The 22,699-nt window shown below is 42.5% G+C and overlaps 1 protein-coding gene across 3 annotated transcripts in view; it reads right to left on the reverse strand.

Annotated features, from left to right (window-relative positions):
- LOC135940030 (rho GTPase-activating protein 20-like) overlaps positions 1 to 22,699 on the reverse strand; it is a 185,486-nt gene that overhangs the window by 39,356 nt on the left and 123,431 nt on the right. The window lies entirely within an intron of this gene.

Below are 22,699 nucleotides of genomic sequence, written 5' to 3' on the forward strand. Positions count from 1 at the left end.
CAAACTAAGTGTCAGGCTCGATTAATGAAAGCAGGAGTTTTCCTTTTCCCACACAAGGCACGATATCCACTGCAATTGGCGTTTGCTCTCAAGGATTTTGAGATCTCGATTTACAGGAAGATATGCGCGATTCGTTTCATCCAATAAAAGTTATACGATGAATTTTGCTATTTATTTGTCAGATTCAGACACGTCTTATTCACAGCCTTGATTTTGAATGCTTCTGTCAGTCATAGAGCTCAGCTTGTGTATTGTGTTGATCGTTATGTATTTTTCGTCAAAAAAATGAATGGGCGTCTGGGAAAATGACGGCTATAAGGTGACAGACACCGGCGCGCGGCTTTATATAAATTCATATATATTCGCCATCCTGGCTGGGGCTCCAGCGACTCTGGTCTATTATTCACCTAAATAGAAGAAATTAGTTACGGAATCCGCTTCACCTGCCTGACAGTCAAGGTGACTCGGGAAGATGAGCGGCGGCGTCGGCGGAATTTCGTTTAAAGAGCTGCTGCACCGGTCGATCCATACAAGCTGAGAAATTATTTTTGTTGGCGCGGCTATTTTTGGTTATAATCAACATTCCTTAATTGAAAACGAAAATGGCTGAATACGCAAGTAGTTTCGTCCCATGTTGGGAACCTAGACCTAGGAGGTGCGCCGAAACTGCTAAAATCAGGTGTTTTAGCAAATTTTGGGCATGCTCACACGTAATTTACACGGTCAGCAGTTGTCAAGGCTGCAGTGCCGATTAAAAGCGATTATACGCAACTGCACAAGTACCGCTCAAATGGTCACAAATGATGTAATGGATCGACTTTTCAGATGCGACTGAATTATTTCACGGCGCAAAGTCGTAAAATTTGTGTTTTTTTCACGTGAGTCAATGCTACGCAAATTTCCGCATTGGCACCGCATTCTTCTCAGACTGATACAGATCTCCGTCTGGCAGCCGCGAAAAATGCACATATGTTTTCAATTCAAGTGGGAAGTCGCGTATGCATGAATTCCGCCGCAAATTATCATCGCTTACAGCCGGTGTATTGCCGCTGCGCGCAGAGATGAATTCCAATATTTCCGAGAAAGCCAACAATCGTGCGTCTTTTTGTGTTTTTATTGGCAGCTCGGCCGTAGCAGCATCAAGATCTGCATGTGCGAGTAATTAGAATTACACTTGTTTCATATTATATTGCTGCTGGGTCATTCCTCCGCGAGAAGAGCAGCAGCAACAGCAGCTACACAGCAGCAGGAAGCACAAGAGCGAGAGCGATTCTTCTATGCTGCGCTTTGCGACTTGACCAGTTTCAGCATGTGATTATCTGCACTGCGCGATGGAACATTACACTCGCAACCCGGCTCGAGCATTTTAGTCCATTTTAAAATGGCATTTTCAAATTTAATGATAGATATTGAAATTAATCGTTCAACTTACTGTTGGCAACATTTCAATTTCGCAGACACCAATTTAAATTTAATCTTACAATATGTAAGTACAGTTAAAGCGCTTTGAGTTGAAAAGACTATAATGCTCAACCCTTGTTTAACAGTTCTCCTGCAGAAATGACACGCAAATTACGAATTTGATTTAAAGCTGCAGAACAGAAAGTAGATTTTCCATATTGGGGCGGAATATGTGCGACCGTAATAACGCTTTAATGCTCCTCATCAGTCCCTTCAAGTATCTCACAGGTAGCAATAAAGAGCATTTAATTACACATTGCTCAAGATTAATTACTCTCAAAAGGCCTTGTTCGGAATTAAAGCGTGTGGATTTTGCAGCACTTCACAAATGAATTAAAAATCTGCTGTGAAATCTCCAATTAATTAATGTCATTACCCCCGTCGTGGCTGCTGCTTGGGATCACGCGATTCAACTCGTGTGTGAGTTGGCGACATGAATTTCCCAGCGGAAACCTTGCAGGCTGCTGGAAATTCGAGCTCGCTCTGAGAGGCGTATTTGATGAGTGCGTGCGTGTATGCATTTTTCTAAATAAATACTGCAGAGCTGCGGCGGTGTTAAGACAAGAAGAGCAGTGCACATGTGTGTTTTTTCATTATTTGAACGCAGCTTTTCCCTTTCTCACTTGCTCCCTTTCTTATCTGCGTTCTCTCATATAGTCTCAATGAAAATATACAACACCACGCAGGCAGCTCGAATGAGACGACGCCTGCTTGGTTGCGCCGCTGCTGGTGGTCCGCGGCGCAGCATTTTCCTCCTGCCCGCTTTTTTGTTCATTACTGATTCTAATTGCGTGTGTGTATTCATCTTGTTTGTGTATTAAGTTTCCGAGACGAAGTAATGAGATAATTTAGATCAGATCTCGAGCCATTAAGCGGATTAAATTTGCATAATTTTCGGATAATGAAGCAGATAAGGTTTTGATTGGATTCTTCATCAACGGCACTGAACAAAATCAAAGCTGATCTAAAAACAATTACATATTCAAGGGGAGAGTAATCTGTTTTTAACTTTTTTAATTAATTATAATATGTTACAAAAATAAAATTACCTCTTGGGGATTTAATATTTAATCAAATTGTGTGAAACGCCTAACAATTTTATGTTTCAATATCTTGGTTATTTAGAACAATAACTAAACTAGCACCAGAAACATTTTTTTCATGAACAATATCTATCTAGAAAAATTAAATAATAAAGGTGGAAATCTGATTTTCAATTTCATTAAATATCTTTCGTTTGTTGGTTGCCTATATAATTTAAAATCATCTTGCGACTCAGTGAGAGTTAAGGCCAGAAAAAGCTGATCCAGAAAATTTCCTCGCAAACTACGACTCATAATAAAGAATTGAAGTTATACAAAAATTAGTATAAAGTAGCAGAATTGGTATATTACCTTTATCAGTGTGAGTAAATCCACAAAACGAACTCCACGGGCTAGGGTGTACCAATGGCGAAGAAATAAACTGCTGACAAATTTCACAGGCAGAAACTGGGCTGCGAGTTTGTACAGCAAGCAAATAAAATTCCTAAATAATCACTTGATTCGTCTACGTCTGCAAATTGCGGCGACAGCAAATTCAGCAAGAGTGTCACCAGCACACAAACAAACGAAACCCGGCACGAATACGAAAAGGCACCAGTCAGCTAGGATGCTGCAACGGCTGGAACCGGCGAGAGAAGCGACCGCAAACGGCACCAACACTTGTTCTCCGCTTCGAGTTGATACCGAAACTGAATTGTTGAGGCGCGCCGGTGGATTTGAACGCGCATCTCCCTATGAAAACGCTGTTCCGCCGCGTAGTGGCAGGCACGAGAAATATTTTTCACTCTCTCCGCCTCACTGGCTCGGGCTCGCGGCAACCGGCAACTCAAAAGTTGATCATGAAAGCTCTCGCGGCTTTGCGATCAACGTAAAAAAACACTCCGCGAGCTAATCATTAAGACGTGCGTGCTGATTTATATTAAACAGGAAACGAGTCCGAGTTGTTTTTGACGCTTTTTATGCAAGCGCCAAAAGCTTTTTGCACTTGTTGTCTGCGCGGTAGTGAAAGTTAATCAATATTCATCATATGTATACAGAGCCATTGACCCACGTCAAAGATGCGAAATTTCGAGTTTTACTTCTTTCCGCATGCCGCGAGTGACTAATTATTAAAAAAAAACTACCGATCGTTGCCGATGCGGCTTTGAAACTCGTCCTCAAAAATGTTAGATTGCGTTACTTTACGACTTCCAGAACTATTCTGTGCATTTTAATGGACCATTTTATTGCTACCAGAAGACGAATTCGTCCATCTGAGAGTAGTTAAATTCCTAGACGGGCTGATATTTTCTTCTCCACTCCACCAACAAAAGATGTGATTCTTCGAAGGGGACGCAACACAGGCTGTTTTAATGTGTCTCTTTCTATTTTTTCTTCAAATTGGCGTTCCACCTGCAGGTTCCATTTTATGCCTAACAGATCCCTATTTTTGTGCATCAGCAACTTCCAATGCAACAATTTCCCAGTTGAGCTGGCCGAAATTCGAACCGGGGGAGAAAAAAATGCGCCGCTTGTAAAACGCGAGCGATCCACTCCATCTAAATTTTAATCTCGCGCTTCATTTCCTGAAGCATTCCAGTTAAAACAAAAGACTCGTTTGTGCGCCGCCAGAGCTGCTTTTTTCGGCACTCGGAGGAATTGTTGTTTTTTGCGTGTGTGTGAGAGCACATTAGCGGCAGACATAAAAAAGCGGGAGCTTTCTCGTTGATCATATACTGCGAATTACTCCAGCCACCGCCGCCGGCCCATTTGTTTAACTAGATGAAGTGACCAAGCACAATTTCTCTATTTAGGTCGAGTAAATTTAAGCTGTCAAATCACATTAAATTGGGACATGCTTCCAACTTATAAAAATTATGAAATAAACTGGGAATCAATTTCTAAACAAAAAACATTTTAGGAGAAGTCAATTTCTCCCTTCAAGGAAAAACGTGTCTTTATAAGCAATAACACCGCAGTTAGGGAACCGCCTGAGACAAAAAAATATCATGTGGAGGTGAAACCAACCCACACCCCTGGCATTACGGCCTATTATAAATATGGTGTTACATCGTTTCCAGTGAGATAATCCAGACTACTGTGGTGCAACATGAACGCGACTGAAATTGACGGTGTCAGGATCCGGTCCTGGTGTATCATATCAGCAAACAAAACGCCAGTTTTGATGCGGAGCTGATGCAACTCGATCTTGGGGCGGGTGAGCAACTAAGAAGACTGGCTCCTAGTGGAGTGGTCCGGGCGCCAAAACCATATTCCTCTAATTTATAGCGTCTATCGTGCACCAACCAACCCCGCGGCTGCGTCCAACAATGGTGGCGTCGGTTGGGAAAGGTCAAAATATGTGGATAAAATTGTTTACGACGAGGAGGCGGCCAGACCTTAGCTCATTTGAATAAAAGGGGGAATAAAGTTCCAACCCACGTCAAATTATTTCACCATTTGGTGTTTGTAATTGAAATTCCCGCGGGGGTGCTGGAGGAATTTTCGATCTGCAGGCAAAAGAAGTTGTCCACAAGCAGAATGGAGCGGTTTATTTGTTTTATTTACATAAACTGAGCCACGCTGCCACCCTCTTTCTTCTGGCTTATTGCTGCGAGTGTTAATTTGGGCAACAAACTGCTCGCTGCATGGTAAAAGCCACTTATTTTTATGGCCTCCCCCTGAGAAGGCTGCTTTTTGAGATAAAAACGCTGCTTTCCTACGGCGCTGGTTCAAAGTTTACGACGGTATTTGTGAGGAGCAAATATTTAGATTGATAAACCTTTTTAACCCTTCCCAATAGTTGGAGCTAGACCAAATGAGCAGCGTCTGCTAGTTTGAGTATTGCTTGTTGAATGAAAAACGCTACTTGTTGGTTTGCACCTTTCCAGCATGCGTGATTTGGCTTTGGCTTCACGGGACGAATGTCTAGCGTTTCAATGCAGTCCTCGGTGCGGAGTCAAGTGGCCCTTCAGTGGGCTGGTGCGCCAATGTTATCCGTTCACGGTGTTATTGGGACCCGGGTTTCAGCATTCGTGCTAGTGCAGTGCGCGCCCTTCCCGGTCCAAGAGGACAGGGATAAAAAGAGCAAAAAAAGCAGAAATAAAATAAGGTAAGAACGAATCAAAACAGAAGCTGATTATGTGGAAATATCGATTTTTGACTTCCCCTAACCATATTTTTTTAATATTATTACGTTAGTAGTTTGAGTCACCAAAAGCATTTTATGTGTTGAGAAACTACAAATCAAATAAAACTTAATGATTAAAGTTAATGATATCGAAATTTAAAAAAAAAACATGGAGTATTGCAAAGCTGAAAGCAGCTAATAACACGCAAAGACAGCCTGAAGAATCCTCCATTCATGTTTCCCACACGTGCAATCAATGGATCTGCACGAGAAAAATATGCCCGCGTTGATATTTCCAGATTGCGATCTTGTATTTTAATAAATTTTCCTTCTCGGAACGCGGCCGATTCTGTACATCGAGATAAATCGCTCGGCGAAGAGAAGATCCACCGTGCTGAATCAGAGTCTTCACTGCCAACATCCAGCGGGCGAAAGAGTCAATTACCTCTGATTGTGCGCGAGAAGGGTGTCGTCTGCCTGCTTGGCGGTTGCATCATCTCATAATTTGCGCCTGCTGAAGCGGCGTGCTCGCTTTCCCATTCGATCTGATCCGCAAAAAGCAAAAAGCACGCGGCTTTATGGGTGATTTATTAGCGGAGGTGACCTTGCGCCTCCCATTTGTCACCGTGACAGGGTGGAGCGCCTTTTTGAAATACTTTTTGTTCGCTGATCTGCGAGCAATTGTTAGCTTACACACTCAAAGGGGTGGAACAAAGGGAAACGCCTCCTTGTTCGAAATTCATCTGCATTAATTTTGCCGCTCGCATGATGGGCAGAGAATGGAAAATAACGAGAGAATTAAGGCTCGTCGGACGCGGTGCATGGATGCTGCCGCTGCTTTTTGTTCTTTGCTAATTTCATTGTTCGCAGCCACTGAGCAGTTAGCAGTTTGGATTTTTTAGCGGCTGCAATCAGAATGCCGGACGATTGGCATAACTGTAGATTTCTTGTTTCAAATACGGTTCGTCTGCGAAATAATTTCAGCGCAGCTCATCGTGCATTTTGTGACATTGTGAACTCTTGTCCGTGTGTTTTGTGTGTTTTGTTACCCCGTCGTCTGCTGATTTGCATAAAATGCAAATAAGATTTTAATCTGCGGAGACAATGGCAAGGCATAAGGTGCAGATACAATTTTGGCTGCGGCGCACATACAGTCCCTTCAAATTTGTACACGTGTTGTGGGAGTGTTTATTTTCGGGAATGGATCACGCAGCAGACGAGCATGTTTTCAGTTTTCCCGTTCCTTGTTCCTGGTACGGCTCCATTGAGAGGAGGTGTGTTTATTTTTAGGAAAATCTCATAATGGAGGGTCACCTTACGGTTTCCCATTGCGACAAAACATTTGCTGTCGTCAGGCTTGTGAGCGTATACGCTCCAAAGCCATAATTTATCCATTTTATTATTACACCACTTGTTATTCAACGCAATTTCAACGAAATTTCGAGAACATTTCAACAGCCTGTTATGACGGTAACATAACCAAGTTTGAAATTTTTAGTAACGATTAATAACGTAACTCATCAGGAGATTTGTATGGAATCTTTTCGGACCTATAATTTAAAATTTGAGTCCCAACAATTTAGCAGCAATAACAACTCATTCATTTCCATTTAAGCTCAAAATCAGCACCTTCATCGCGAGCAAATTAGCTAAAGTGGAGAGGAAAACACTTGAAAATGCTAATATTTCCTGAGATACGGACAACCGGCTTCCCACAAGGTCCGAAAACACATTCTGGCGCCTGCAGGTCGTGTGAGAAAAGGCTTTTTCAATTTCCACGCGGCACAGCAGTCGAGTGTTTTTTCTCACAGCTCGCGACTCGGGGCTACGGAATAAGCAGAACACAAAAGAACTCATTCTACGGCTGCTGCCCATAAGGTCAAGGCGGCAAACTGGTGTATGCAGCTTTTGACAATTTTTTCTCCGATTGACGGGCGCCAGCCGCGAGCCGCTTTTGTCCCTTTGTCTCGCTGTATCGTGCCGCGTTGCAAAAAATCTGGAGCATGGCCGACAGACGCGAACTATACAAAGAGAGGAATCTTTATTCGCGTATTGTTCTGCGCGCGTTTATCCTGCTGATCGAAATCAAAAGTGAAATAATTAATGGGCACGATAGGTGTGACCGATTTGGTTCTGTAAATTAATTAAGCGGTGGGCACGCAGGTCGTGTTTTGGCCTCTCTGTCTCCACGGCAGGTGAACGGCCGTTGTTGCCTAATGACTATCACGATACGAGTTAATAAATTAAGGCGGCGGCGAATTTACCCTGCCCAAAATTAGAGCCGAGAGGATGCTCTACGCGATCAGGAGAGAGAGTGGGAACCTATGTTCTCGCCACTTTTTTATGCGGTCATTCGAATCTGATCGAGAGTAAATCAAAGTGGACGGCTATATTGTCGACAAATACAAATAACGGAGCTTTCGCAATAAAACGAAAATAAAATGGGACCAGACCGAGATTTCATCTGTATCAAAGCGAGAATGAACACCAGTGCGGATTTGAATAAAAATCGATTGCTGCCGGATCCAATCAGTTTAGATGTGGCCGTGTGGATTTTAAACCAGCCTTTTGTCCAGGAAGCAAATCCGCGGGCGTTCAGAATTGATTCATCATTCACTCGGCAGCCAATGCGAAAATCGTAATGCGATTTCCTCTGCCTTTTGTCGAGACTCGCATATAGTTGCTCGTAAAAAGTATACGAGACAAACAATAACGAGCAAGGAAATTGTATAATTCGGATTATAGTGGTGCGAGGAATTTTCGAGCCAGTGTGTTCCGAGAATATCTCTCTTAAGCCGCTTTTCATAACGATTGCATGCTGCATATGTCAACCTTCGTCATTAGCCGCACGATGAGCAGAGGCCAGCGTATGTATTCCGAATAAGCAGTGGCAAGACGAAATGCTGCAGCTGCAGCCGAGCGGTGTTAAAAGGATTACACAAGGGAGCAGCGTGATTCCGGCTGGCGTGCATTGTTTCAGTTCGTGTAAAAATAATATAGTTGGCTGCAGAAAGCACACGGTTGACATTGCACCGCGAGCATGCATGTCACTTTCAATTTTTCACGCTCGCTTGTTTTACCAATGAGCAGCATAGCCAGACGACGAGCTCCTTGTTTGCCAGAAGCCAGCACAAATTTGCATCTCGTTTAGCAGACAAAGGTGTACTGCACATATTGCATGCAACAAAATACAAAACGATAAATAACGAGACGCTCATAAGACTGCATAGGACCAAATGCATTTGATTTTTTTTGCTACAGCATGAAGGTAATTTAAAAATTACTAAAGTAAAAGTAAAATTCATATTTCATCCTTAAGGGATTTATGGGTTACTATAGATCAGTAAAATTGAAAATTTTAAAATGATAAATAGGAAAAATTCCTAAAAGCGATTTCCATAATTCTACGGCCAGCATTGACTATAATTCTGAAAATTTGTGCACAGAAAGAATAATGATCAAAGTTCTGGATCAATTTGGTTATTTTCCTCTCTGCACAAAATGTTGGAATGAATAGTTGAAGATGTTTTCTTATTCCATCCATAAATTATTTCCTCTTTAACATCTCGAAAGAGCCCCTTTTTTATTATCTGCTCTTTCCTCAACAAGACAACCGAAAGTGACAGTAAATAGAAAAACACCAAAGATGGGAATTGCTGCGCGCACAAACTTGCGGTGAAGACTTTCTATGGAGATGTACCTCGGAAGCCTTGAACTTGCGACAAAAATAGAAAAGGTTTGTTCCAACTCGCACACAGTACGTTCTTTATGTAATTTATGACGTCATTGAGACCCAAGTGGTAATTTGTGTCACACGCACTCTCGCATCCTTCGATTGTTCTTCTCCTTCTCCAACTGTAAACAAGCAGAGCAATCGGAAATTTCTCCAAACCTCGATAATAAAAGGCAATATTTATTATCGATCACCGCAGAAGAGAAAAAAGCGGAGCGGGTGTGGTTTTCCATGAGGACTGTTTGTCCGTTCTTTCCTCGACATTTCTCGCTGTGTGATTTCTACATCACCGAGAAAATGATGCAGGTTCGAGTTTCCTGCCTATTATTAGCATCTCTGCCTCGATCGATTTGAACTGTAGGTGTCAGAGGAGACGTCAGCTGTGTATCACCATTTCTCGAAATACTAGAATCGCAGTCTTCTTCAGATTAATTATGCAGCTGTTCGGAGAACAGGAAACCGCAAAAAGGTGCTCGGCACAGTGCGCACTTAATTGCTCTCTGTCTTCTCGACTAATTGGTTATGAACGAGTGCGGTCAATTCATATAACGCGAAAAGTGGTGTTATGCGCTGAAGCCTATTTCTAATTTGTTGGGAAACAGTTACATCAGGTAATACGACTGGAAAAAAATTATTCCTTAGTGCCTGCATAGCTTCTCAAAGTCTAGAGTTAATTTCATCGAGTGAGTCTCGAAACACTCTTGAATCAAGCCGGGAACATCACAAATTGGAAACGCTCTACTCACGTCACAGTCGAGCATACTCTATAAAAAGCATTACCGCATGCTTTTGACACAGAGAAGAATCTCCGTTTGTCTTCCAGAGGTCGTGCATCAATGTCAGAATTTCGCTTTTCTCGGCAGTTCATTCCACTTACCTGAAACAATAGAAAGGGAACAATTAAATCACAAGGTCGAATCGTCAGTAACATTTTTATATAAGCAGAGACAGCGCGGAGATAAATTTCGGTGATTACAGGATAAGGAAAGATCTTCAGGGCCCAGCAGGCAGCGACCATAAATATTTCGGATCACTTTCTCTGCTGCCTGAGCGTATTTTTTTTCGAACACGCGACATATTATACACACAAAGACGCGCGTAGCTGCAGCGTAACCTGATCTGCCAGCGAGCAATCACTGCCAGCAGCATATCTTCATTAAAAAGTCAAGACAAACTAAAAAATTAACGGGCTCAAGATGAATGAGAAGTAAATCGAACCACTTTCTCTGCTGGTGCTAAAGCAGTGAATCTGCAAATTAAACAGCACGCTTCTCATTATAATTTAAAAATGCTCCTTTCCCTTCCGAGCTTATACCAGTACGCTTGAATGAAGAATCACCGAAACCGAAAGTGATTTTTTGCTCGACCCGCATCCTGTATACACGGAGCATATAGGAGTGCCGCGGTCATGATTATAAAAGTAAATCTCCTTTCATGGCGAAAACAACAAAACTCACTTATGGAAATAACGCAGAAATGGCGAATTTCTTCTGCTGTCAAGGTTAGCTGCTCTCAAATATTTTGACATCTTAATTGCTTTCCCTACGTGCCAGCGTCACAATATACAAACACGTGTTACCATTTCGGACAGCGAAAACTCGGGTGTTCGCGCGACTTTTCAATTAATATATAGAGCTATAAGAGCCACGGTTGGAATTTATTTACGATTTCCAGCTTCTGGGAGCGGCATGCTCGGCGAATATCATCCCGGGAGCAGCATCGCAGAGTGTTATAATAATTTAATGATCGGGCGTCTCGTCGGAGAGATGCAGACTTCTGCTGGCAAATTTGCCGCGAAGATGATACCTCTCCTACTCAGCATCTGCCAAAGATAAATTTCCTCGCAAACCCACCTTTCAGAGGCAAACTCTGACACGATAATTTATGTTTCCCAGTGGCCTGCCTGATGGGTTAATGATATCTTGTTTAAATTAATTTCGGAATAAAAAAAGGAGACTATAATGTTCTTTCGAGAATAGATTAGAAGCACTTCGTCGTCGGGAATTTTTTCTTAATGCTACCACGAAGGAATCTCAGGCGTTTCGCTGCTTTTTTGGACCAAAGCGAACAGCAGGTTGTGAAAGATTCGTGCCTCCAAGTCACCAACCTGCCTGGCAGCCACTACGGACGGTTGTATTCCAGAGCAGATGCTGCAAGAGTAGATCATTTCTATGTTGTTACGTGATTTACCAAATTTGGCAGTAGCTACTCATGCATGCCGGCTCAAAAGTCGGTGCTCCAAATTTGAAACAACTCTACGTGCGCGGATTTCTTGAAAAGGGAGAACCTCCACAAAGACCTTACCTCCCAAGACCTATGAACACCCAATTTGTATAAAAACTGGCTTTTAATGCTTGACACAATCTTGAATCAAGAACTCGCGATTTAATGTAAATGAACCTTCTGCTGGTATTCTGCGGTTAGGGAACTAACAGACACGTTAAACATTACTTCGTATACCTAGTTAAGCTCATAAATCTCTATTAAAACCAATTATGCAGGATTTTTTAACAAAAGTAAGCAACAAAATATCACTGTGGAGCTATATTCCAGCATAAAAGATTCGTAACAAATTATTCCTTCACGGTTTAATCCATTTTAATGGTCTCACTTTGATCATTTAAGTCAGAACTAATAAAATGAAGCGCTCAAAATTGCACGCTGTCCAGTGTTGAAGTTGAATTGGATTAATCAAGCTGCCCAATCTTTGGTTGAAAGAATTGATCACAGCTATAAAGCTTAACTTGAATTTTATGTAAACTGCGCAGCGTTATCATCATTTCAGGAGCGGCAGGAATTCATTGAGGACACCGGCCGCTTTTGAAAAGCACCGGCGCAATTTTAATCCATATTTGCATAATGTCCTTAGCACGCATGAGGAGTGGTTTAAATTGGTATTATCTCGCCTGGAAAATCAAATGTAGCCGATTTACGAGCGTGGCTCAAAACAATAAAAACCGCTCAAAAACCAACAGTGGAAAGTGAAATTTTAAGGCCGCCCGGGAGGACAGACAATTTCGCCCCAATACTCACGGCGCGCGGTGTTAAGTTTCAATAAGTTGACTTTTATGATGTTTGAATTTACGATTGAGAAGGAGAGGAAATAAAGTGTTCGGTTCAAGGCAGTAAACGGACGGATTTGAATGCACCGAAATTTTATTGCGCTGATAAAAAAATCACTTTTCCTTTCTCACAAGAGCGGCGTGCCTGTGGAGTTTGCCCGCATATTTCTCACTCGAGTCGGCAGCTGGGCGTGATCGCGCGTTGTCTGCTTGGGAGCAGCGAGGTGCAAAAGATCAGGAGCCCTTGGGGTGCATTCATCACGATCAATCAGCAGCAGCGGGAGAGATGAATAATAATAACTCGACGCGCTGCTCGTTTTTAATGAGCATTTTCTTTATCTGGCGACCGTTGACCCTCGCCGCCATTTGTGCGTATGCATCACGCGCCTTATAGCTATTTCAGCATCGGCAGCGTATTTGCGACACTTGGGGGTTCCGAACTTTCAGTGTTTGCAGGTGATTGGATCACGTTCGGAACGAAAGAGGACAGGAATCGAAAGGCGTTGCTAATGCATCGTAGATTTATTGATAAATTCGACACAAATTCCGTTCGTTGCGCAAGCATTGCGATTGCAGCCTTATTTTTTTCTATCACATTTGTCGACGTGCAGTCTTTTTTTACGATCTCAAGAGCATTTAAAATACCACAAACGTGAGAATTTCGCTCGTGAGTGATGGTGTTTGTGCCCTGGATCTGGATGGACTAGCTTAGCAGAATGCATATTCTCAGGTGTTAATGTTGTGGTGGCATTAACGAGGTATTTATGGGCATTAAATACGTTATCGATGCCAGCTAATTGAGAGGCTGGTTTTATGGCAGTCCAAAAAATTTTACTATCCTCATGTTGAATCAAAAGCATTTCTTGAAGAAAAAATAACATTTTTTTACATTTTTAAAAGCGTCCTTTTATTTTAGTTAAAATATCACGAGATGTTTTTTAAAATCAAGAAAAATAGATAAAATTTAAATAGCTTATTTTTTAAATTATAGGGATAACATCCGATGACAAGCATTATGCTCTATATATTTTAATTTGAGATATGTTAAGGTAAAATTACCTCATTAAATAATAAATTTAACAAATTTTGCAAATGCTTCAGCTTCGCATAATTTAAATAAAAATATAACACTTAATGAATGGGCTTGGCAGGGCCCATTTTTCAAGATCCAACTGCCAAAAACACAGCGTGCAGTAGCAAAAGCCATATTATTCAAATAAGACAAAAGCAGTTCAGCACGTCAGTGCTAGAGCAGCAGCTAATAATAAGATTTACGGCCGCGATAGGGCAAAAGAACAGCGAGCTGCTCTCTCGCCGAGCTAGTCAGGTGGTATCTCATATTTTTATTTGGTCCCGAGAGCCTGAGCCAGCCTTTGGATGCTAATATTTCATCATCACCACCTGTTTTTTTGCGAGAGAGGCCCCGGCGAATATGTATTTTATTGTGTTTGACCCGCCCAAATTCCATTATGTGCCGCCGAATAATAATTCATTCGCCGCTCGCCACATGTAATGATAATAATAATAACCTCGCGTATACGTATAGCATCTCTCTGCACGCAGAATAAATTACTAACCTATATTACCAGCACGTCGGGCCGCGTAATGAGCCAGAGATGCAGTGTAATAGCCGTCGAGATTTATTAAGATTGGACACATATCTGAATCCTGTGCGCTTGCCCAACTCACTGCGAGCGCACAATTCATTCTCGAAAAACGATGCGACCTGTACGAAAAGCTTTCAGAGCTCGCCTTTTTACGAGCAGAGCCTATCAGAATTATTAAAAACTGTTACTACACCTAAGGTCCACACTAAAAGGTGCCAAATCGCTTTTAAATCTTCGCGAACGCAGCGAGGGGGATGACATCACATTCCTCATCTTAAATTGGCCTATACACTTTATGTCCTGCTCCGAAGCAAATAAAATTTTATGGCCTGCTCATTTTTTCGCATCTTGAAGCAGCATTTTGGAAAATTATGATAATAGTAGTAAATGCTGGAACAAAGTAAACTTATTCCCAAATTGCTTTTTAAGACTGCCGAATTGCTGCTCCATGAATGAGAGCAATTTTCTTGAGAGAACGAATCCTCGCATTCTTGGGTGTGGAGTGGAGTAATTTTGTAACTTTGATAGAAATTTATGGTTTCGTTGAGTCATTTCGATAGCATTTAATAATAAAGTCAAAGTGCAAAAAAATGAACTCGATGAAAAAGAGAAATCATTTTGCAAGATTTCGGAGACAAATTATGGTTTAAGATACAAAAAAACTCAAGCAGGTCTGTGCAGCGCACGACTGAAAGTGTTTCTTGAAAGTACATATTTCTCCTTGCAAAGAGTAATTTTTCAATTATCCACCTCTTGTATTGTTTGCCTTTGTTATGCAATCGTGCAATTTGCTGTGTGTTGAGTGCACACGACTTGGTGTATTAAGACCGCACTTTTCACGCCTGCGAGAGCACGCCAAATATGACATAATGAATGCTCTCGCTCTCTTCGCGAGGTAATTTTGTCGGAATAAACTGCGAAACCATTTGGCGGAGAAAAACAGCTACACAGAGTGAGAAAAGCTATACGACGTAACTCGAGCCTCGTTTTCCGACAGGCGGCGCATTATTCGCGCATTCCTTCGCAGCAGGCCAACTTGTCACATTAGCGGTGTGTGCGGGAGGGCGAGGAGATTGAGGGCCCCTGGCCGCTTAGGCAAACTCGCAGTGCGTGGGCGCACAACCTGTTGCATGCGCCGAGACGCATTTGTCAACGCCAATTATTAAAGCTGATTTACTGAATAAACAAATAATATTTCAAATAAGATTTCTACAGCTACTCCGCAGCTTAGGCGTGGGAGCACGCTTAAAGATGAAATTTTAGTTTTCTTAGCTGTAATAAGAGCGTCCATTTTATTTATTATTAAATTATTAATTCAGAGGCCAATGATAATCGTTTATTATTTAAATACTGCAATGAAGAAGCCCATTGGCTCGCCTTTTTAAGGAATTCTCAGGAGTGTCAAGGCAGTGGGAGATATTTTAGCAGTTCGGGGATCTAATACTGGCTACCCAATGCCAGAGAAGGTAAAAGGTGTTTAATTTGGTGACTCGAAATGCTCAAATAGCTCACAGGCTGGGAGGCGCGCTAGCGCCGACTCGCCACTTGCTGGTTTTCGCTTCTTTCAGCAGCTTTAGGGACAAATAAAATGTCTGGCGTTTCAATCAAAGACCTCGGTGCGGAGGACGAAAAGATGGCCACATTGGGCCGAAGCTCTTCTGCGGCCACTCGGGCCCCATTGTTATTGAGGCCCGGTGAGCTCATAGCCCACTGGATGGGCTGAGCAGAGATTGAAATAAAAGCAGTTTTAATTAAAATTAATAGGATCACTTGCATAAAGGATAAAATCGTAATATTTTAAATTAGCCTAAGAGGAGAAAATATTATTTTGCAGGCCGCAAGTTTAACCTATCGATAAAAACTAATAACAATAATACATCAGGTAAAATTCATTAGTTTAAATGGCTCCCATATTTGGGTTAATAAGATAGATAAAAAATTAAAAAGGAGAAAACACATTTTCTCGGCACAAGGAGGCGTAAAATCGCGACAAACGTGTTCACTCAAGGACATGGCGGACGCGCTAATCAGATCACGCCGTTCAATGTGAAAATTATAAAAGCGTATCGATTATCGATTCCCACCAAGCGCAGCAAGGCCAAATTTGCATAAAAACACTCGAGCCTGCATTTATCAAGGCAACCCCCTTGATCGGCGGCGCAAATCAAACGAGCTGGCAGAGTATGAAAAATTCAACTGCAGACCGCACGGGCCGATCTCGTGTTGCCACAGGTGTGAATTACACTGCTGCCATGAATATTGTAACTAGTTTGTGAGTGCGTTGTCTCGCGTCAGTCATAACAATGTTCAGTGAACTTGAATACGCCAGCTAGCTGCTCTCGACACAAATATTTAAAAGCGAGACGAGCCAAAACAAGGCGTGGCCCCTATGAAAGATAGGTGCCAAACACTAATCTCATTTATTCAATTAGTGCGTGCGAATACATGCATGTGTTTGGGTTGCGGAGCTCAAACACCCATTGAAGGCCAAACAGTCGACGTTTTTGTAATGGGGCGACTTTACCAATGTAACAATGCCAATGATTCGGTAATAATTATTGTTTCTTGTTCAGTGTGAATTTCACAGTAAAACTGAAAAAACGTTATATAAAAATATCTAGGACGTAAATCATGTTTTTAGATTGATGTTGTTTTAGCCAATGATTTTGATTGAATAGGGGAATAATATTTTTATTTACAAATACCTGTGAAGCATCTCACTAATCCGACCAGACAGAACAGAGCTAAGGCAGTTTCGAGTGATTTCCAATGCGGTAGAATAATATCTTCGGTGACATTTTGTAAACAGAATAACTCAAGTACAGTGGTTCCGATTCAACCACCCTAATCATGTTGCCTACAGAGCATACAGGTATGTGTATTGTTGTGCGTGCACGGTTTGATTTCACATAATACGTGTGTCTCGGTTAGAGTGTATATTGGCAAAAGAGCAGGGGCGACCGATAAAAAAGACCGCACACACGCCTGGTGATCACGCAATCGCCGTCCGCCGGTGTACTACATTAATGGGATAATATATGCCAGTAGATCGAATTACCTGATTAAACGCGATTCCATTTGGTAAGTCTCACTTTTGTGGCCAGCGAGCAGATTATTGTGTCAAGAGAGGCGAGAAGGACGTTTTTTGTGCAACCGCCTCGACAGTGGATTTGTATGGATTGTGATGCGTCACTGCGAATTTGCATCGCATTGTTGGCACGTCTGCCCCGTCCTTTTTGCCGAATGTGTGTGTGCTCGCTCGGGGAAGTCCTTTTTCAATTCCCGGCGCACTGACGAGATTGTCTGCGACTAATGCCGCTCCTTTGTTCCGTTTTCGCATTAGCTAGGATGCAGCCAGCCAAATTCAGAGGAGTCACGAGAGGCAATTTTAATTATCGTCAAGGCTGCTACTTCTTTATCAAAAGTTCTCTTTCTGCGACTCTGCTCAATAGAAAGAAGAGCCTCCCAGTTGCAACATCCCAATTTGCTGTGAACCGAGAGAAGAGAGCGAGAGCAAAAGGATTTTCTCACAGGCACAGCCTGCGTCCATCCAGCGATCGAAATTCGAATGGCATTTTTGAACTGGAGCTAAACAATGGAGAAACTATCCGAATTTTTAACCATCCATGGCAGAACTAATAGATTTAAACAAAAGTGCCATTTAGCTCTTGACTGCTTAATTAGGCCTGTAAATCACAATGGAACTGCTTGGAATTCCTTTGAAAATGTCAAACCCATCAAGAGAGATATTTTTGCAACATATTTTTTCTCGGCAAGCTGGAGGTATTTCAGAAGCATGTCGTACACAACAATTTACATTTTCATCAATTCATTCCGACGACGATGAAAGTCCAATTGGGACACGTGATTGTTAAGCAACAGTTACGCCAAGGCAGCAGCTTCGGCACAAAGCCCGCTTAATTACGGCCAAATTAGTAAAATCCAATCAAAAGCCTCATTGAATCCGCGCCCGTTGGGTCTTCTTCATCAGCGATAAATAAAACCAATTCATCACCACGTGTTTGTGTTATCGGTGTGTAATTAGCGCGTCAACCAGCTGATTGCACACGCCGAATCAAAGGAGAATAAATCACGAGAGAGGCGCCCAACACACTTTCACAACTCATCTTTGCATTGTGTTCGCAGCAATTTTATTTTGTAGTCCCATGCAGCCGATAGCAATTAGCCCTTTCGCCAATGCTCATCCCGCCGCCGATCGCGCACATATTGGATTAGCGTAATACCCGGCAGGTTAATTACATTTGCGATTACGCAAGTGCAGCAAGCAAGGTGAGCGAGAGTCCGATTCGGTGTTATATGCGATTATGGTTGACGGATTCGAGAATTTGCGCCGGTGTATGCACGGGCAAATCTGCTGTTGTCCGCGGAAAGGAATCAGCTGCAGCAGCGGAAAAGCACCGACGGGGTTTCGGCTTTGCATGTCTCCGCGCGCACAGACTGCTTTTTAGCGCACTTGCGACGCGACTTGCTCGCAAACACAGCAAAGGCTTCTTATTCAGCACTTGCTCTCGGGGCCGCCTGCTATAAATAAGTATGGGCTCGGTTTTTCACACTTGGTTTAGCAAATAAACGCGCGGACCTAAGTCGAAAAGCTCTTTTGCTTTTGGTTGAAGGGTATCGACTCCCATGATTTGTTCCAAGGATTCAGCTTTGCAAATTAAAAATGCCAGAACCTAAGGCGTATTTTGATTTAATTCTTAATCTTTCACGGCACTTGTATGTGTCCTCCTTTGCGTTAGAATATTACAGCATTACATAAGAAAATATCATGCGCAATGGGACTCGTCTCCAAAATTTTCTGTCAGTGCTATATGAGCCTGGGGCTTGTCTGCTGTGTCCCGGTTTACGTCTCGGAGTGAGTGGGTTCGTTCGCAACCCACTTGTAAAAAATATCAAAAGCTGAGAGTTTTATGCATGATTTGCCGCCGCCGAGCCTTTGTTTTATTGTTTGCCGAACGCTTGCAACACCGCGCTGCTCATTTACATAACAACGCGCATTTGTTAATTGTGCACTCAGTCAAAATCAGTCGCAGTTTGGGAAGATTTAACAAGCGCCTCTTTTACGTTGACAAATTTATGGCGTTTTTAAAATTCAAGGCTGTCAATAGATTAACTTTTTTCCTTGGTTTTTGTTTGTGCTGCTGTCCTGGAAGGCAATTCTCATTCATTCGAGCCCACGCAGTCGACGCACATTAACATCTCAATGGGAAATCAGATTCCCGACGAATTTTACCACCAAACCCGAGAAAACTTACGCTTATCGCAGCCTGTGCTCCGAATGTTAATCAGCCATCAGAGTTTGAATCTCCGCATTCGCATCTCGTATCAGTTGCCAGGGCACGATTTGCGTTTTAAATTATTCATGGGCATGGTGTTCGCGTGGAATGCAGCCCGCGAAGCAGCACCTGCCTGCAAAGCACACACGGCGCTACGCGCGCGGAACGACGTGCTCAGATTCAATTTTCAGCCGCCGAAAACGGGTCCAGTCGACAGCAATTAAGCCGTCGCGAAATTTATCTGCATTCTTCAAGCGAGATATGGAATCCAATCTTAGGCAATTTATAGCTTTCGCTTTTGTAAGGATGAAATCTTTCAGGGGGCCCCGCGTGCATAATTTCACGCGTTCCACGGCAATTTTCCTCGTGATTTGACTGCCCTAACCACCGGCCGATAAATTTTGGCCAATTAATCCAAAACGTTTTAGTATGGAGATTTCCACAGCTGGCCGAGGGAATTAAAATATTATTTCGCCTGCTGAGAGGAAAAGATAAGGGCAGTCACTTTTATTTTCATCTCACCGCCTTTATACGTTGCTAGACTGACCACTCGTTTCGTTCCTTCTAATATTTTCAAGTAAGCATTTCATACGGTCGATCATGCACGGTTCCCGACCGGCACCGTCATTAATTCCAGCTTGAGCTAACAAGCCGTGAATTGGAATAATTGTTGGCAGCGATCTTCGCCAATCGCATCCGTGAACCAACTAGATCCATCAAAATCGCCGAATTAGAGGGCAACGTGTTTTTTATGCCCTTGCCGGTAAAAAGGTCGAGCACCTGAGGGGAAGGCGCAGGATTTTAGCCTCTTTATCACCCAACAGATCAGCTTGGCGTCAACAAAAATAAACAGTCGGGTGGAAAGTATAAACTTTTTATTACGAACAAGATCAGGTTGTGACATTCAGCAATCGGTAGTTAAAAGTCAGGTCTGATGGGTTTTCCAAAAAAATCATCTTGACAGTTGGTAAGAAAAGATTGGGCAAGGTCTAGGTCGCGGCGCCAGACATCACGGATAAAACGCGTATAATGTGCACGGCTGGCTGATTTTTTCGGCCTCGCTGATCGAATTTCTGCTCTGCACCTGATCTGTGATTACAATCAGACCGTTAAAAGCGATAAATGAAACGCATCAACGGGGGTCGCATCACATTATCTTATGTCTAATGACAGAATCTAAATCGGATCAGAAATTATTCGCAGTTATATTTTGACACTTTCAGGAAAATCCTTCCCTTTTGACATCAGAGATAAAGCATTCCATTCTTGTGAGTAAAAATGAGTTGTAACATTCCACTTTAACAGATTAGATTTAAAATTTCCAATAACAGTATCCCATAATCTTTCCACCCAAGCTTTAAAAATTAAGGAAATTCAATTTATTAGCCTCATTCCTCGATTCTCTGATTACACTTCTTTTGCAACACAGACCCTGTCAAATAAATTCCCGCGCTCCCTTGCGAAATTATCTGATCGGAGAACAGCATGTGTCGAGTATACACACACACACACAATATGTTCAACCCATCGAGTCGGTCGCTCCCCTGGCCTGTTGTGTCTGGCGTAAGGAGAGTTTGCAATACAATTTAATGCTGCTCGTGGTCTACATTCAGGCAGAGACCATTTTCGATCGCAACAAACAACAGCAACGCACCTTAATTTGGGAGGATGCTGTACTTACTCGCAGGTGTGCTGCTGCTGCCGTAACGAGCCAGATACAAAATCACGACTGCACACTCAACCGAGAGGTCTTTCTTAAGGAATGCATGCATGCTAGAGAGCAGCGATCTTCTCTCCATCCGCTTTGATCATCCCTTTGTGTGCTGCGCCCTGTTTGATATCCTACTCTGCTCCCGCGGAACGAATACGATTTGATGTAACAATCGAGGGAGGACCGGAATTTTATCAGCAGTAATCTGGAATTTGTGCGGCCTGCTCTCGATCTGCGGCAGCACTAAATTTGTTTGGAAAAATCTCAAGTACGCACCAAGGGATTTCAACATCTTAATGATTTCCTGCACAGCATTGAAATATTAAATTACCAGCAGACGACAAAGGCGTTTTATTTTATCGCAGCCTGTGCGCGCACGATGTGACATCAAAAATAAAATACGGTGACGCACGTTGGGTGCAATAAAAAATATGATTTTTTTAACACCATGAAGGTGGCACCGCGTTTAGCCGTTAAGAGAATAACTAACAAGTGGACGCGCGTGAGTCTAAAAGCTTCGCTTATTTTATTGGACACAACAAGAAAGTGGCCTGCATTCTCTTCTTTGTGTTTGGGTGAGGTCTGGATCGCATTTCAATGTAACTTGCAGAGGCGCGGAATGAACTGCATTGGCTCTCAATCAACTTGAGTATTGTTTTATTTCTCCCTTGAAAATTGCGCTCTGAAAAAGAACAGGCATATTAAATTCGAAACGACGTGAAAGATAGACCAATCCCTAAAAGAAAAAAAGTGAAAACTAGATGAAAGCTCGAGATTTGCACGTTTTTTTTGCAATGCGAATAAACCGGTTGACAAAGTGGTTTTCGCGTGTGCCAAAAGCAGAGCACTATATCATTAGCTAGAAATTTCTCAATCTGGAATCACGCCCAGTCGGATCAAACAAGGCGTAATTAGAATAAACAAGCAGCGACGGCGTTTCAAGGTTTTTGAATATATAAGAGTTATTGCCACTTTCCCCTTTTCGTCTGCATGATTCAACAACTAGAGTCCATTCATAATGTCCGCAAGCACGAAGTGAATTTGCGCACGTGGATGTGCATGCATGTGCGTGTCATCCATTCAGGTGCTGTCGAGCTGCACTCACTTCCTCGTACGCAGATAAAATGCTCCATTGACGAGCAAAGCATGCAACTTTCCACCTGAGCCGCCGCCGGACAATCGATGCTGAGTGCCAGTCTTTGATTTTGTAAATGAGAGAGTGAAAGTCGGCGGCTTACGTGCCTCGAGAAAAATTACGCGCGTCGTCTGCTCAAGTACGTTGATCTTTGAATGAATGAAACACACACTTGCGATTTTGTTTTGCAACCGGCAGCAAAGGTCACTTCTTGGGTGTACCTCTCGATTCAAGCAGACGCAAGATAAATACCTTGAGGTGCTCAAAGGCTTTTGCCACATACATCAAGTGTCTGCGTCTGCAGTACCTTCACACACTGTGTAAAAAGAATTGTTACATTGTGCGTTTGTGATTTCAGAGAGGCGCAAAATGGAAATTTCGAAACAAACGATTTCAGGCAAGAAAGAGGTGAATCTGCCGTCTCATTTTTGTTGTGAGAACGAATGTTTTCATTTTAGGAGCATTGCGAGATTCCAAATTTACGGTTTTATGTATGCACTGTGTATTTGAAAAAAAAAACAATTTATTAAATAAGCATTTA

Source organism: Cloeon dipterum, chromosome 3 (assembly GCF_949628265.1).
Source record: "Cloeon dipterum chromosome 3, ieCloDipt1.1, whole genome shotgun sequence".
Taxonomy (NCBI): Eukaryota; Metazoa; Arthropoda; class Insecta; order Ephemeroptera; family Baetidae; genus Cloeon; species Cloeon dipterum.